The sequence below is a fragment of the Lytechinus pictus genome, chromosome 4, assembly GCF_037042905.1.
Source record: "Lytechinus pictus isolate F3 Inbred chromosome 4, Lp3.0, whole genome shotgun sequence".
In the NCBI taxonomy this organism is placed as follows: Eukaryota; Metazoa; Echinodermata; class Echinoidea; order Temnopleuroida; family Toxopneustidae; genus Lytechinus; species Lytechinus pictus.
Window position 1 is genome coordinate 10,308,317 of NC_087248.1, and position 17,139 is coordinate 10,325,455.

Consider the following 17,139-nt stretch of genomic DNA (forward strand, 5'->3'; position numbering starts at 1 on the left):
CAACACACCTTCACTCCATACACATATCCCTATTGAAGAGAACACGCTGTCCAACAGTGTGTCCACAATATGTTCACAGTGTGGAACACAATGTGAAATCACCTTCACATTGTTAAATTTCAGCACTCCAACACACTTTCACTCCATACACTTATCCCTATTAGACAGAACCCAGTGTCCTACAGTGTGTGACACAGTATGTTCACAGTGTGGAACACATTACGAAATCATCTTCACACTGTTAAATTTGAGCAATTCAACAGTGTGAATCACATATTCACGTAGTCGACCATGTGCACACGATGTGAACAGTCTCACTGTCGAGGTGTCCACAGTGTGAAAATATCTCCATTGTTGAATTTAGACATTTTAACAGTGTGTATAACATTTCTACATAGTCCACCATGTAAACACACTGTGTGACACTGTGTTTTTTCGAGCAGGGATATGTACGCTAGTAAAAATAAAGAAAAAAATGATAAAACCCGAATCCATTTGATAAATAATACCTTTCTTGATTTGATTCTAGTCTTGTATTTTCCACTTTTTTCATTGTGTCTTCGAATGTTTTTAATAAATGATTGAAAATATGTTAGTGGTGTTAACAAAAAATATATGTCCTTTTTTCAAAAATTATTCATGTAAGTTCAGTGATCAAGGTAAAGAACTATTATGGGAACCTATTTTGATAGACACAAAGTAGGAGTTTTGACCAGAAAGGTATAAATATTATGTTATTCACAATGTCACATTGGAGCTATTTTAATCACGCGTCTACATTGAATAAATAATTAGCATCTATTTTTGGATCCTTCTTTGATTGCGATTCTTCAGATATAGTAACTTAATCCGATAGGTATACCAATTCTGAACTATTTCCGTCCTTAATGGCATGTGATATCAAATTCCGTGTTTACCTATACTGGAAAAACAACATTAAATCCTCCAAATTTGGATTGACACAATGTCACACAACTTAGATAATACAGATCGTCATGGTAAAAAAAAATCCTTGTTAAATTATAATGTCGACAGTCGCCTCATCGAACAACTGGGCGACGCGACATTTGCTCTGGTGACGACTGCTCCGGGCTTTATTTCGTCGAAGATATTAGGTTTAGCGTAAGGGTAGCAATGGGGTTTTATGTTATAGCAAAGGGTTAGGTTTAGGGTAGGGTCATTCCCATTTAGTGTTTGAAAATTTACAGCGGAACAATTATCGCCGGAGAAAATGTCATGGAACCGATTGAACCCAAAAACTGTAATGAGCAGTCATTCCAGGTGAAAATGAAAATGATGTCACATGTATTTGAGAAGAATTTCTCTATTTTGACCTCTACGTGGTGTTTCGCTATATACCCTTCATAAATAAATCCGATACTCAGTTGGCCTCTATTGTCTTAATACAAGTATCTGTTGTTTTTTGTTGTTTTTTCTACGCTGGTATGCCGGTTACACTGTGTGTACTCTAGATAAACAAATAAACAAATTATTAGTCTTCAGAAGCAATCTTGTATAGTAATAAATTGTTGTTTTTCTAAATGTCACGTTTTTATTCGCTTATTTACTCTTTATCGTATTACAAATTCAGATTTCTTTCCCCCACCCTTTTCTCCTGAAGTTTTCGTTATAGACAAGTTATCCTTTTTATTCTCTAAAAAAATAATGAAGGAATTTTTTAGGCTCGCTTACTACGCTTGCTCGCTGCATTTCTTTGAAATAACACACACCTTGCAGGACGTTTTGACCATCATTCTGTCTTGCAACCACTGAAACTTTGCTCGCTCGTTTCGCTCGGTCGCATTTGGACATTAACTGTAATTCAGTAGTTAGTATAACAACAAAACTATTACAATATCCATCGAAAAAATTCGGAATAGACCTTCAACTGACATCACCAAAAGTGATGGATGGTAGTATTATGAACACGGTTAAAATTATACCCCCGTTTAAATAGCCCTTGTTGTGATGATAAGATACACATCACTTGAAAGACGTTGTTGATCATTATTCTGTCCTATTCTGTCCTATTCTAATTAAAATTTGCTCGCTCGATTCGCTCGCTCGCAGTAGAACATATGTAACTGTATTTCAGTTGTATATATCTGAACAAAACCTTTACAATATAGCCATGGAAAAATGGTGATATGCCTTGAATTGAAAGATGGTAGGATTTTGTACACCCCCCCTGCTTGGATCGGATTTACGCCATTGTATAGATGTTTTCATTGCCGATATTATGATTCACCTCTGAATTTACATGAAAACAAAATAATGTTTAATATGCGTTTTACCAAGATACCAGAGATAATATCATTACACTGCGCTAAAATTTGATTTGATTTGCTCAATGACTAAGTACAATAATAAGTTGGAAAACAGGTTTCTGCAAAAAGAAACAAAAGTGGTGAAACCTAAATTGAAATGGGGCTTGTATTTCTTAGGTCCCTGAAAAGATACGAATGATATGATTATTTCATTTTTATCATTAAATAAAATACACAATTAGCCCAATACTGTTGAGACCAACTATATAGCAAATTTCATGTCTCAGGGACATTGTATCATGAAACCGACTATAATTGGTTCTTCGACTTTACTTGCAGTAGGTCTATCACTTGCTCTACTCTGTCTACTGTAATTACTTAATCGCATTATTCCTCAATCTAGTATTTTGTTTGAGAACTTAACGATTACAAGACTCTTAGCACAAACAATACCTTGGATTGTAAACCCGTGCATACACCAATGATGATATGATATTTCGCTATGAACATTCGAATTCAGGGTCCATTGTACTGTTCAAAAATTGATTTAACTGAATTTATTTTTCCCATGATGTACGACTTAGTTTACAACAACTTTCCCTTCTTAAGATTTGAAGTGTCAATTCAGTGTCAGACATGCGCATACGGTCACAACAGTTACCAGACGTACAAGAATGATTTGTTTGTTTTGCCACACTGCGGAAACAGCAATGTAAAACCTACATGGTGTATATTTAAAACTTGATGGTGTAGGCTTGCCATGACACTGATTGCTTATATAAACACCGTAGTTTTAATGGGTGGGTACAGGGCTGGTGCTGGTATAGAAGAAAAAATTGACGAGCAATAGAAAAGGTTTTTCATTCCAAAATGAAAGGGATTTTGGTTTCATTTCTTCTGTTTAGCGTACCTACCTGATTTCAATGGGGTACGTGCTGCGTAAGGTGTATAAAATACGCAGCACCCCTATGCAAATCTTGGGGTGCTTCAGCACCCTCTATTCCCAGAGCCATGGAAGGATAGCCTGCCTACATGTAGTGATAGCATGGAAATTACCACCACCCCCCTCCATCCTCTCATCGAAAAATCAAAAAGTGAAAATGGAAAGATGGTTAAAGAAAATTAAATCGGAGGTAAACATGAAGAATGGCTTGGTTGTCAATAACGGGGGGGGTGGAGATGGGGAGATAGATCCCCCAATATATATTGGCCTGTATGTACCCCTCCCCCTCCCGATAATTTACAGTAGAACATTATACTATTTATGATGAATTATACGGCAAGTAAGATCATGGTTATAAGGGAGGTGTAGAAGATGTGACGATCATGATGGTGGTAGGTTAGTGATAATTATCGTATATATATATATATATACAGTGCGTCCCAGAAAAAACGAAACCGAGATTAAGCGATGATTTATCATAACTTAATCACAAATACAATAGACAAATGACCTACCAATGTAAAGCTTAGAATCTCCTCTTTCATCTGATATTACTTAGAGTATTCCTTATTCACGCATGAGTGAGCAAAACACTTTGAAGAAAGGATGCCAAAAACTCATTTGGCGGGGGGTATCTGAATTTCAAAAAGAAAATCACATGCCTAAAAAGTTCAATATCTGCTCTTTTATTTGATACCTTAATCACAAAAAATGGTCAAGAAGTAAAAAAGTTATGTTCCCTCGATACAATGCTTGTATTTCCAAAATTTCATTAAATAAACGTGTTTTCACCGGTTTCCCACAGAACCTATCGCGAGCTTAACAAAGACTTGATGCATTGCTGATCGTCAACAAAACGGAGTGTCAAGTGAGTTTGAACGCTAGCCTGTATAGAGCCTCTTCATTTTATGGAATTATTGAATTTCAAGCCTTATTTCAAATAACCAGAACTTTGTTATTTCTCAGTTGACCATTTTCGGTAATTGAGGTATCAAATTAAAGAGCAGATATTTAACTTCTTAGAAATGTGGTTTTCTTTTTGAAACCCAGAGATACAGCCCGCCAAATGACTTTTTGGTATCCCATCTTCAAATTGTTTTTGCTCACTCATGCATGAATGAGAAATAAACTAAGTAATTTTAGATGAAAGAAGAGATTCTAAGCTTTACAATGGTAGGTCATTTGTCTATTGTATTTGTGATTAAGTTATGATAAATCATCGATAAATCTCGGTTTCGTTTTTTGTGGGACGCACTGTATATATATATATATATTCAAACAACAAGCAAACACATAGTTACCAAGATTCATTATAGCATTTTCATTTATCTCAATGCAGGATAAAAGAACTATGTCGATTAAACTCCTTGCTCATGGGCATAGGTGCCATGGCCGGGGATCGAATCCCGGACTTCTAAATGGCTATCAGCGGCGCCTAGGACCACTCGGCCACTGCATTTTCACGTTTATAATTATAACTATCGATTTTTTTTCTCTTGCATTTTTTTTAATCTTTATTGTAATTGAAAGAAACAATTCCTTTCAGAAACTTTTCAAAAAAGATGAATGGAGCAAGAAAAGAATTCCAGGATGAAATAAATCAAAATCTTATGTTTATGTTTTTTTCATTAATTTCATTAATTTCTTTACCCTCCCCTCAACCAAGCGAATCGGTGTGTGCCTTGTTTATTTTACCACCAATTTGTTGAATATCAGTTCATTTTCGTAAGTATTCTTTATTCTGGTTTATGTTGTAAACAAAGTCTAGGAAATCCAAAATACATAAATGAGATTTTTTAAATCCCTCACATAAAACGATATTTGCATCATACAGTCATCTCCCAACCATGAATACCGATCGACACCCATAGAAAGGGTATGAGCGGACTAGAGGGGCGTGGTCGTTAACGTCAACCACCAACCTCGCTTCCTGCTTCCTCCTCATTGGTGGAAATGCCGAGTCACGTGCCCCCTCGGGCACGTTGCAGAGAGACTTGCAATCAAACGTAAACCAAGAAAAAACAATCGAATGCGTCGTTCGTGACTTGCGCTTGATTTTTTAAAGCTGTTTTTAAACGCAAGACCCCTGGACTAGCGTTGTGACGTTGGAAATATTCTGTAGAAACTTTCGATGAAAACATCTATATGGTGACTGGTTCTTCTGCTCAGAATCTATTCCAGACGGCATGATGAGGTGATACTCAACCCGAGCTCCTAGTCCACCATCAAACAGACATAAGACGTAAGTTGATCCAGACCGTGTTTTCAATCTTCATGTTATAACTAATACAAATTCGCAATGCTAACTCTGTTAATACATTTAAAGTTATGCTTAAAACTCATCTTTTTAAATCTTAAATTGATCATATCATATGTTTATTGGCCCATTGATGGTATTTCTTTATTCATGATCTGGCGAGAAAAAGTTGTAAATTGTAATATTAGTTTTGATACACTTTGTTGTGCAAAGTATTTCTATTTCTATTTCCTCTATACTTCATTTTCCTTTCTTTTAACCGCTTAGAGGCAATTTGCGAATTTGCGGTATATAAAATTGTTATTATCATTATTTACCTTACATGATAATAATATGATGCTCGTAACTTTCCGATCTTATCATGCTTATATCGAATTTAGGACTTGCAGTTCGCCCCACCATCACTGTTTTGCTCAATACTTTTTATAGTTTGCTTTATTAACGCTTACTATGTATATTTCCAAACTATGTTGCATATTGATCTGAGCTTTGATGATAAGGAATTCAGGATTTTGATATTGTTATTTTACAGTCTATTTCATTTTTCGTATTATAATTATCATTCACGTTATCATTAGTATTGTTTAAACGTATTTTCTTTAGCTTCCAAAATTAAATCGATCGGTCAGAAAAGAAGTAGTAGGAGAAGTAGTAGTCTGCTATAATCGACAGATCACCTCTTGTTTTGTATTTCAGAATGTTATTTATCACTATGAGGTTGTTTGTTTTTATTCACGATAAAAACTACATAAATATAAAACGAAATATGCATTTTATGAACAAAAATAATATGTAACAATACCTCCACAAAGTAATGAATGTAAACAAATATAGAAAATAAATCGTATATAGAGATACACCGTTAAAGATTGCTTCCCCCTCCCCGAGGTCTCGGGAATTGCTATTACAGTTTCTATGACAATAATAAATTAATGTAAAATAAATTAAATAGTTAGGATGTATGAACTTACGATGCAAGGTCAGATATCACCCTCATCTTGCACAGCTCCGGTTATTTCTATTTCTCTTTTTATAAGTTGAAAAGTAATCTGTTTAGTTTTTGGATGGAAAGGGGTAAATTGTACAATTTTCCAAAACGATATTGAAATGTCCGTTTATAGTTTTTAGTGTTAGGTTTAGGCAAGATAGTTTGATTCACTTTCCTTGTAGGGTAACTCAGTGCCTCAAAATATTTTTTCTTCAAATTGGCATGAGAAATATAAAATATTTTATAGAATAGACATTACTGTATATGGAAAATTGATGTTGCTAAAAAGTAATTCCTGTCTTAAAATATAAAGAATTTCATGCACTCTTCTGTGATCTGATACTTTGATTTTGAATATTAAAATTGTCCTTAATGTATGGTTTTGCAGTTTTTGTAAAATGCCAAGACAAGATTCAGTCGCCGATAAAAGATTCAAACTTAACTTATTAAAAAAAAAACTGATAGTCCACCAAGAAAACTGATTATCTTACAAACTTTTGTGAAAAGGTCTTATCAATTACTATTCCTTTTTAGATTAAAAACAATAGTAATCCCAACATGACCAGGGTAATTTATAGATTTAACCTGTTCAATATGGATATCCTGAATTTTTAGGTTTAATAAGTAATCTTCGAATAAACGGTGTGCATTGCCCTATATTCCGTATAAATGTAATATGTGAAAGAATATTTTGTGACTAAATGTACTGAAAGCGTTGCTTAAGTAAAAAAGTATTCCAAATTACATGCTCTATGTTAGCCATCGCTTTTGTAATTTTGTCGTAAATATTTACTAACGCTAAGCCTTTGAAATGTTTCTTTCTAAAACCGTATTGATTTGGAATCAATAAATTACGCAATTTTAAAAAATTGTATAATCTTGTATATATACATGTATATATATATATATATATATGTATATATATATCATTGTCATTGTCAGCTTGTCATTGTTCGAAACCCACCTTCACCCGACAAAGGAAATTATAATTGGTATAGTGTCGAAAATTTGTCTATCTGACGGTCAATCGGATCGGGGTCGCCCTAGCCACTAACCCGTCTCTGTGGTCTAGTGGTTAAGGCACCGGCGTTCAAAGCTGGGGGCCCGGGTTCGATTCCCGGCAGAGACATTTTTTCGGCATCACCAATTTTTCCAAAGGGTAGATAGCTCTGGGGAACCTTGATTTAAGCTACGCCTACCATTGTTCTCTTCATCCATTTCTTTACAATATTTAAATAAAAAGAGTTGCCAAAGCTGTTGTACATGTATAACTTTACACATTTGTATACGTTCCCCCTACGTGTACTGTATCAAAGCAATAGCTTTGATCCAGCTGAAGCATGGCGGCTTGTCATTGTTCGAAACCCACCTTCACCCGACAAAGGAAATTATAATTGGTATAGTGTCGAAAATTTGTCTATCTGACGGTCAATCGGATCAGGGTCGCCCTAGCCACTAACCCGTCTCTGTGGTCTAGTGGTTAAGGCACCGGCGTTCAAAGCTGGGGGCCCGGGTTCGATTCCCGGCAGAGACATTTTTTCGGCATCACCAATTTTTCCAAAGGGTAGATAGCTCTGGGGAACCTTGATTTATGAGCTACGCCTACCATTGTTCTCTTCATCCATTTCTTTACAATATTTAAATAAAAAGAGTTGCCAAAGCTGTTGTACATGTATAACTTTACACATTTGTATACGTTCCCCCTACGTGTACTGTATCAAAGCAATAGCTTTGATCCAGCTGAAGCATGGCGGCTTGTCATTGTTCGAAACCCACCTTCACCCGACAAAGGAAATTATAATTGGTATAGTGTCGAAAATTTGTCTATCTGACGGTCAATCGGATCGGGGTCGCCCTAGCCACTAACCCGTCTCTGTGGTCTAGTGGTTAAGGCACCAGCGTTCAAAGCTGGGGGCCCGGGTTCGATTCCCGGCAGAGACATTTTTTCGGCATCACCAATTTTTCCAAAGGGTAGATAGCTCTGGGGAACCTTGATTTAAGCTACGCCTACCATTGTTCTCTTCATCCATTTCTTTACAATATTTAAATAAAAAGAGTTGCCAAAGCTGTTGTACATTTATAACTTTACACATTTGTATACGTTCCCCCTACGTGTACTGTATCAAAGCAATAGCTTTGATCCAGCTGAAGCATGGCGGCTTGTCATTGTTCGAAACCCACCTTCACCCGACAAAGGAAATTATAATTGGTATAGTGTCGAAAATTTGTCTATCTGACGGTCAATCGGATCGGGGTCGCCCTAGCCACTAACCCGTCTCTGTGGTCTAGTGGTTAAGGCACCGGCGTTCAAAGCTGGGGGCCCGGGTTCGATTCCCGGCAGAGACATTTTTTTCGGCATCACCAATTTTTCCAAAGGGTAGATAGCTCTGGGGAACCTTGATTTAAGCTACGCCTACCATTGTTCTCTTCATCCATTTCTTTACAATATTTAAATAAAAAGAGTTGCCAAAGCTGTTGTACATGTATAACTTTACACATTTGTATACGTTCCCCCTACGTGTACTGTATCAAAGCAATAGCTTTGATCCAGCTGAAGCATGGCGGCTTGTCATTGTTCGAAACCCACCTTCACCCGACAAAGGAAATTATAATTGGTATAGTGTCGAAAATTTGTCTATCTGACGGTCAATCGGATCGGGGTCGCCCTAGCCACTAACCCGTCTCTGTGGTCTAGTGGTTAAGGCACCGGCGTTCAAAGCTGGGGGCCCGGGTTCGATTCCCGGCAGAGACATTTTTTCGGCATCACCAATTTTTCCAAAGGGTAGATAGCTCTGGGGAACCTTGATTTAAGCTACGCCTACCATTGTTCTCTTCATCCATTTCTTTACTATATATATATATATATATATATATATATATATATATATATATATATATATATATATATATATATATATATATATATATATATATATATATATATATATATATATATATATATATATATATATAGTTATATATATATATATATATAGTTATATATATATATAATTTTTTTTTTACGACGCTCATCTAAGCGCGAGCTAAGAAAATAATATTCTAACCTGAAAACTTAATATACTTCGTCGTCATATTCATCTCAATATGTTTTCGCTCGATAGGTTATTTCACTCACTGCACCATGGCATCAATTGGAACGTTTATTCTCTCTGTCTTCCTAATGACAGCACTGATACATCCTTTACGTAAGCGAAACACTACTAAATACTTGTAGCCAATTAAGCTGTAAGCTGTTCTTCCAGCGGGCCCTGCATAACATGTTATGATTGACCTTTCTCCATTCTTATGCGTCGAGCGTCCGACAAAAATAAAATCATTTTTTTAAAGTCTTTGGTATGACTCGGCCGGTAATTGAACCCAGGACCTCTCGTTCATGAGGCGGGCGCTCTACCACTGAGCCACCAATACCTTTCTTTATTGTCAAAATGTTAAGCAAGATCATTACTATGTTTATTACACAGTTCGTATAACATTCACCCGGAGAAAAAAAAGCACTTCGCAGCATCCTGGTGCACATTTCGCACAAGAGTATAGACCCTTAATTAGTTTAGCAATTGCCACAAATCCCATGCAATTCTTATTCTATATGTAGCCAAATTGAATAGATGTATCGTTATTTTTACTCTTACTGATAAAATATAATTGATTTTTTTAAATATAAAGTATTGAAATAGCTTTGCGCACGATTTCTATCGAAAAATTATTTTAAAAACAATGAAGTCGAAGCCCAAGGAAATACTTCTGAAACTTAAATTCATACTTGTGCGGGATGTGCAACGCATCACCCATTGGTGAAAGAAGAAAATCCCCGAAAATGTATTTCAGAAATAGGCCGAACACGTTAAAGATGATTTGATACTGTTAATGTCAAAGATTTTGAAAGAATCGTGCGATCAATGCAAACACATTTTCAGTCCCAGAATCAATCATACATCTTGCAGTTAATTGCAAATTAGCGATTGATCGCTGATCTGTTTCATGAAACAATAATTATTAGGAGTGTAAAGTGATTTTCTACAGTGCAAATTTATCTAGAAGGGCATATCCTATATGAAATTGCCACAGAATTTTGCGATTGATAATGCAAATATTTTCTTGCAACACCTGCAACTTGCAACACCAGTCACAAGTACCTATTGTGAAACAACCTCAGTTGCATGTGACAGCCACTTATAATTACTCGCTGTGTGTTGTTTCCTCTTTATACGCAGTCGGTACTCTATTAAGAGCTGCGGCCTGCGAAGGCAAAGTTCTACATATAGAGTGTCCAAATAGGATCTTTATACATTGGGCATATTATGACAGAAGAAATGAATACAAATGCAGAGTTGAAGGAATACATTCTTGGATGAGTGATGATTATGGAATTTGCCACGAAAGGACTGGCATTGCATCACGTGTCGTCAGAGCCCGTTGCCATGAGAAACAATCGTGTTTTGTGCCTGCCATCAATCCTGTCTTTGGTGACCCTTGTCTTGATACAATCAAGTACTTAAAGGACAAGTCCACCCCAACAAAAAATTGATTTGAATAAATAGAGAAAAATCCAACAAGCAAAACACTGAAAAATTTCATCAAAATCGGATGTAAAATAAGAAAGTTATGACATTTTAAAGTTTTGCTTAATTTCACAAAACAGTTATATGCACATCCTGGTCGGTATGCAAATTGGCAGACTGATGACGTCACACACTCACTATTTCTTTTGTATTTTATTATATGAAATATGAAATATTCTAATTTTCTCCTCCTTGTCAAGTGAAACAAAGTTTTATTTCTCCCTGAACATGTGGAATTACCATTATTTTAACAGTATGTGGTTAAGTTAAGTTGGTCCTTATTGTCAAATCTGTAAAAATTGAAATATTGTATTATTCAAACAATAAAAAACAAAAAAAATTGTGAGTGATGGACATCATCGACTCTCTCATTTGCATATCGCTGAGTTGTGCATTTAACTGTTATGTGAAAAATAAGCGAAACTTGAAAATGTCATAACTTTCTTATTTTACATCCGATTTCGATGAAATTTGCAGCGTTATGTTTGTTTGATTTTTCTCTATCGATTCTAATCAACAATTTTCTGGGGTGGACTTGACCTTTAAGGGTCTATTATCGCTGTGTGTAAATCAGCTGGCGAATTTAGGAAAATCACCCCGAAAGAGAGCCCGTAATCGAGACTTGGGGGTGATGCAGTATAGTTGAGCCACTTTTCTTTAAATATTAATCGGGGCCATGCATTTCCAAGTAAAACCTTTCATTGTTTGTTTAAATTAGAATTATCTCAATTTGGGGTTTATTTACTTAGGTGATAGCTTAGCTATGAAACATCAGTATAAGCGCTCTATCAATGTTATGGTTATAGTGCATGGTTATGTATTCTATTATATATAGGTAGTTGTCTGGTTTCATTTCAGAATATAGTAGACGATATTTTCAAAAATAGAATATTTGTGCCTTAGAGTCTAAAATCAGGAGGGATCAGTTGAACATACTCACTGCTGAAGGGAAAGTCCACCTTGACAATAACGTTTTAATCCAGAAAAAAAATAATGGTGAAGGTTTGATGAAAATCCATCATCCTCATCAAAGAATAACAATTTATGACTTCCTTTTTTTTGTCTTATGCGAGCAGTTCAAAATTAGTTGATACTATTTAATGGAATGTGATGAATTTAAATATTTTTCTCATAAAAATAGGTATGAACTGACGTGCCTGATGATGTATCCATCGCACAGATTAAATCCCTTTAATTTTTTTTTGTGAACACGAAATTTGGAGGATCTGATCGTTTGTAGCGTCGTAAATTACAAACTTTAAAAAGTTATAACCTTGTAATTCTTAGACGGATTTTCACCAAACTTTCTTAATGATTTTTCTGCTTTCATTAAAACCAACTTATTGGAAGCGTGAATTTCCCATTCGATGAGAGTAAAACCACACGGGGACAAGTTAGCTTGTGTGAGAAGAAAAGTCAAAGAAACAAAATAATGAAAATTGGAGAAATAATTAACATTGGAAAGTTATGAGCATTTTAAATGTTAAGATAACTAATGATGTTATCACACCAATCCTGTGCAATTGCCTTGTTAAAGTTCTAAATATTTTACTTAAAAATGTCACTTTTATCAAGTCCGTATGCCTGCATAACTCAAGAGGAACGGGTTATCATGGGATGGTAGTGATTTCTATCATGAGCAAAGAGTTTGTGCTGTCAATAGAATGGGAGACAAATAAATAAATAAATAGATAGATGAATAAATAAATAGTAGATGAATGAATGAATAAATAGATGAATGAATAAATAAATAAATAAATGAATAAACAAATAAATTGATGTTTAGGGTGTATTTTCAGTGTCCAAAGGGAATAGTTGTACTTGTGTGAACTTGTGTGAACCCCGGTCACATTGCAAATTGGAGGGTCTCCAAAATCATTAGTCATGTTAGTGATTTTGACATTCAAATGCTCATTTTTTCCTAATTGTTCTCAAAACTTTATTGATATGTTTCTTTGATTTTTCATACCAGCAAACTTGTTCCAATCGTTTCATTCCCCATATTTTCTGTTGTATCTTATTCTTTCTTCGTGGTGCCCCGCCCTCGCCCCCATACCTTTTTGTTCAGTTATTTTTGTCATCCATGATGATGCATTTATCACTCCCTAATCTCCTATTTACGTTCATTCATAATTATTTGCATTCTGTTCGAGCGATATCCTTATTCAACATGTTCAAGCCTCGCTTTTGAGCTGGTAAATTTTTCATTTCTCTTCTGTTTTTAAGCATACATACCGCTGTTCATACTTTTAAGAATGGTTAATTTACCCATGGAAATAATGATTACAGTTTATTGTATTTTGTTTGTGTTATTATTACTAATTCGAAATTGTAAGCTCTGCCGTTATTTTTGTTGATTTTGTTTGTAATTGATTTGTGTCTCTGATTTGTTTGTTAAGAAATGGTTATAGAGGTGAAATAAATCAATAAATTTAATTTGATTAAATCTTATTCAAGAGCCTCCCCGGGAGAGTTTTAGCCATCATGTAAATAAGAAGAGGGAAAGGTTTGTTGTTTGTTTGTTGATAACTTTTTTTATAAACCAATCAATAAAATAATAATAAACACATTTCTAATGCGCAAAGAAGAAATGCTCAAGGCGCCTGACAATTGAATATCAACTCAGCATTATGACAGTAAATAAGAAAGAAAATATTAAATCATATTGTATAAATGAAAATTACACTGTAAATCTTTTGGAGAGGGGGTTTACTAGGGTATTGAGGGGCATTATGAGACCTAAGATATGTTTTCAGGTTTCTTTGGAATGACTGAAGAGAAGATGAGATTTGAACTATGGGGGGAAGAGAGTTCCAGAGACGGAGTGCAGGAGCAAATAATGCCCTGTCTACATGGTCAATCGGCACGAGTAGTAGAAGAGGGATGAATGTATTTTTGGGGGGGTTTGAACGTACAATTATTGTGATCAACACATCCATACATTTGACAATTCTTAACGAAAATGAAATAAAACAATGTCATGAATAAATTCTAAATCAATTCAATTTGTTCTCAAAATATCTGATATACATTTTTTCTATATTCTTTTCTCTTACATTTATACACATACATAATCTATATGTCTAATTGAAAAACAGTACAACCTAAAATCAAACAAATTATTCACCATTTCTTGATGGTTGTATCACACACAAAAAAAATCTTGAAATTATTGAAATGCACTAATAAGATTTATGAGAGAATACTAAATATTCATAATCCTCGGACACACTCACATCCCACCCCCACCACACTCAACACAGATTCACGCACAAACACAACCCCCTTCACACACACACCCTTACACCCCCCCCACACACACACACGTACATACATCCACCAAATCAAATGCATTTCATCTGTCCGCATAAGTGTCATGGCAGCCGTCATAAAAATAAGTGCATGTCTAAGTTTAGTCAAAGAAACAAATGGATTCGGAATGCCTCGTCGTCATGAAGTGTGAAAATTTTCCCACTTCCTCAGGTGACCGGATAATTTTCCACGTGCCTCTGCTATTCTTTTTTCCTCCTTTTCATTTTCAAGATTTTTTTCCTAATCTCTTGTGGCTCTGAAGTACGATCGATCACACACGACTTCAGTCGTAAAATTCGGGATTTCCGTTTTCAGAGTTTGCAATGATAGTCGTGAATTTTGCGACTTTCGTTGCAAACTTTGCACTTTCAGTCATAAAGTTGGCGATTTTCGTTGCAAAGTTTGCAATAATAATCGTGAATTTCACGATATTCGTTGCAAACTTTGCAAGTTTAGTCGTGAAGTTCGTGACTTTCATTGCAAACTAAAATTGGTAAATATTTCTTTTCTGCAATAGTTTCGTTTTCAATGCTATTTCTGTCAATGTTCTGGGAAGTTTATAATGTGGCCTGTGATGGCCTAGAATCCTTTAATAAAGTACCCTTTGTCCAGATAATCATGATCCCATTTTATTTTATCCTATCTCTCCCTTAACCAGACTTAAACAAAATCTGGACTGTTTAATCCTTATTTGCTCTTTATATTTCTCTTTCCTTTTCTAACGTTTACGTTACTGATAATCCACCCTTATCATCCTCTGTAATATATGCATATGATTTTAAAAAACTACAGCAACATTTTCAAGGCTTGCTCACTACGCTCACTCGCATTTCCCCAAAAAATTACACACCCTTTAAAGGGATGCTCTGGGCTGAAAATATTTATATCTAAATAAATAGAGTAAAATTCACAGAGCAAATTGCTGAACATTTCATCAAAATCGGATAACAAATAACGATTTGAATGTTAATGTTAAGTAATATTTTGTGAAAACAGTGATATGCACATCGTCATGAATATTCATTAGGTGGGCTGATGATGTCACATCCCCACCTTCCCTTTTCTTATGTTATTACGTGAAGTCATAATTGTTTCAGTATTTAATACATATGTGAATGATATGTCTCCCTCATAATGAAATAAGTTGCTGCAATGAATGTCTAATGCACTTAATCAGTTTTCAATCCAATGTTTTAAATTTTAGAAGGAAAATGATTTGAATAAACCTAATTTCATGTAATAAAATACAAAAGAAAAACTTGGGATATGACATCAATTTGCCGGAATAATGCAAAATTTTAAAATGTCGTAACTTTGTTCAAGTTCAAGTTTAATTTATTAAAAAACCAGACATACATGTATAAGTACAAATCAATGAACAGATAATACAAAAGGATAAATAACATAATATGAAAGGTTTTCGAGGACCCCTAAAAAGCAGAGCTTGTGAGTAAAGGGCCCTACAATAAATGAGATGTAAACAGTGAAGGAACATACTGTACATAATAAGAATAAAATACAGAAATGTACAGAAAAAAAGAGATAAACAAAACAAATATGCAACACACACACACACGACTAGGCTGGCTAGCTACGTGATAACTCGTAGTTTTATAAAAACAACATTTTCTATACTAGATTTAACCCAGATTATCAAAGAGATATCTTTTACATTGTACTTTAAACCGATAAAGAGTTGTACAGTTCCTAATATCAGCAGGTAACCGGTTCCACTCTCAAGATGTTATGAAATAATTCAAGGAAACATTAGTTCTTACATAAAGTCGGTGGATAAACGATTAAATGCAACTAACTCATGAAGTGGAAGCAACTTTAACTGAAGGAATAAGGGTTTACTAGGATGTCTGAAAGTTGAATGGGTGATAAGCCTCAAAATTTTCTTCTGTAAAACTTTTAGTTTGTCAATGTAAGTCTTAAAAGTATTGCCCCATGCAACATTGCAGTAGGTCAGGTAGGGAAGCACAATGCTGGTATATAAAGTTTTTAAAATAGCCTCAGGTAAAACACATCTTAATCTACATATAACACCAACACCTCGAGAAACCTTTGTACACACTGATTCTAAGTGGGGTTTCCAAGTCAAATGCTCATCGATAATTACTCCTAGAAATTGAACATGCTTACTACGAGCAACATTGTGGCCTCCAACATCAAGATTATCCACAGTTTCTGGAATAATTTTGCCTCTTGAACGAAAAATAATACATTTAGTTTTTTTTTACATTCGGCAAAAGTTTATTACAACAGAACCAAGCTAGTAACTTTTTTATTTCTATATTCGCGACCGACATAAGAGTAACAACGTTTTTATGAGACAATAATAAACTAGTGTCATCAGCAAAAAAGAATAAAAAAATATATTTGATGAGTTAATGATATCATTGATATAGATTAAAAATAATAAAGGACCGAGTACCGAACCCTGGGGCACACCGTATTGAATATTACCAGATTGTGATTTTACACCATTACCATGACATATTGAGTACGATCATGAAGGTAGCTATGGAACCAAGCCAATGCTACTCCGCGTACTCCATATTGCTCAAGTTTACTGAGAAGGATGGCATGGTCAATCGTATCAAATGCCTTGGACAAATCAAGGAAAACTCCAAGGCAAAAAAATAACATTATCAAATGATTCTATAATACTATTTAATAAGTTGAAAACACTCATGCTTGTAGAGAAGTGTTTACGGAAACCAAATTTCTGAGGGATCAAAATGTTTCTTCTCAATAAAAACTAATTTAACCGCTTGTAGACAATTTTC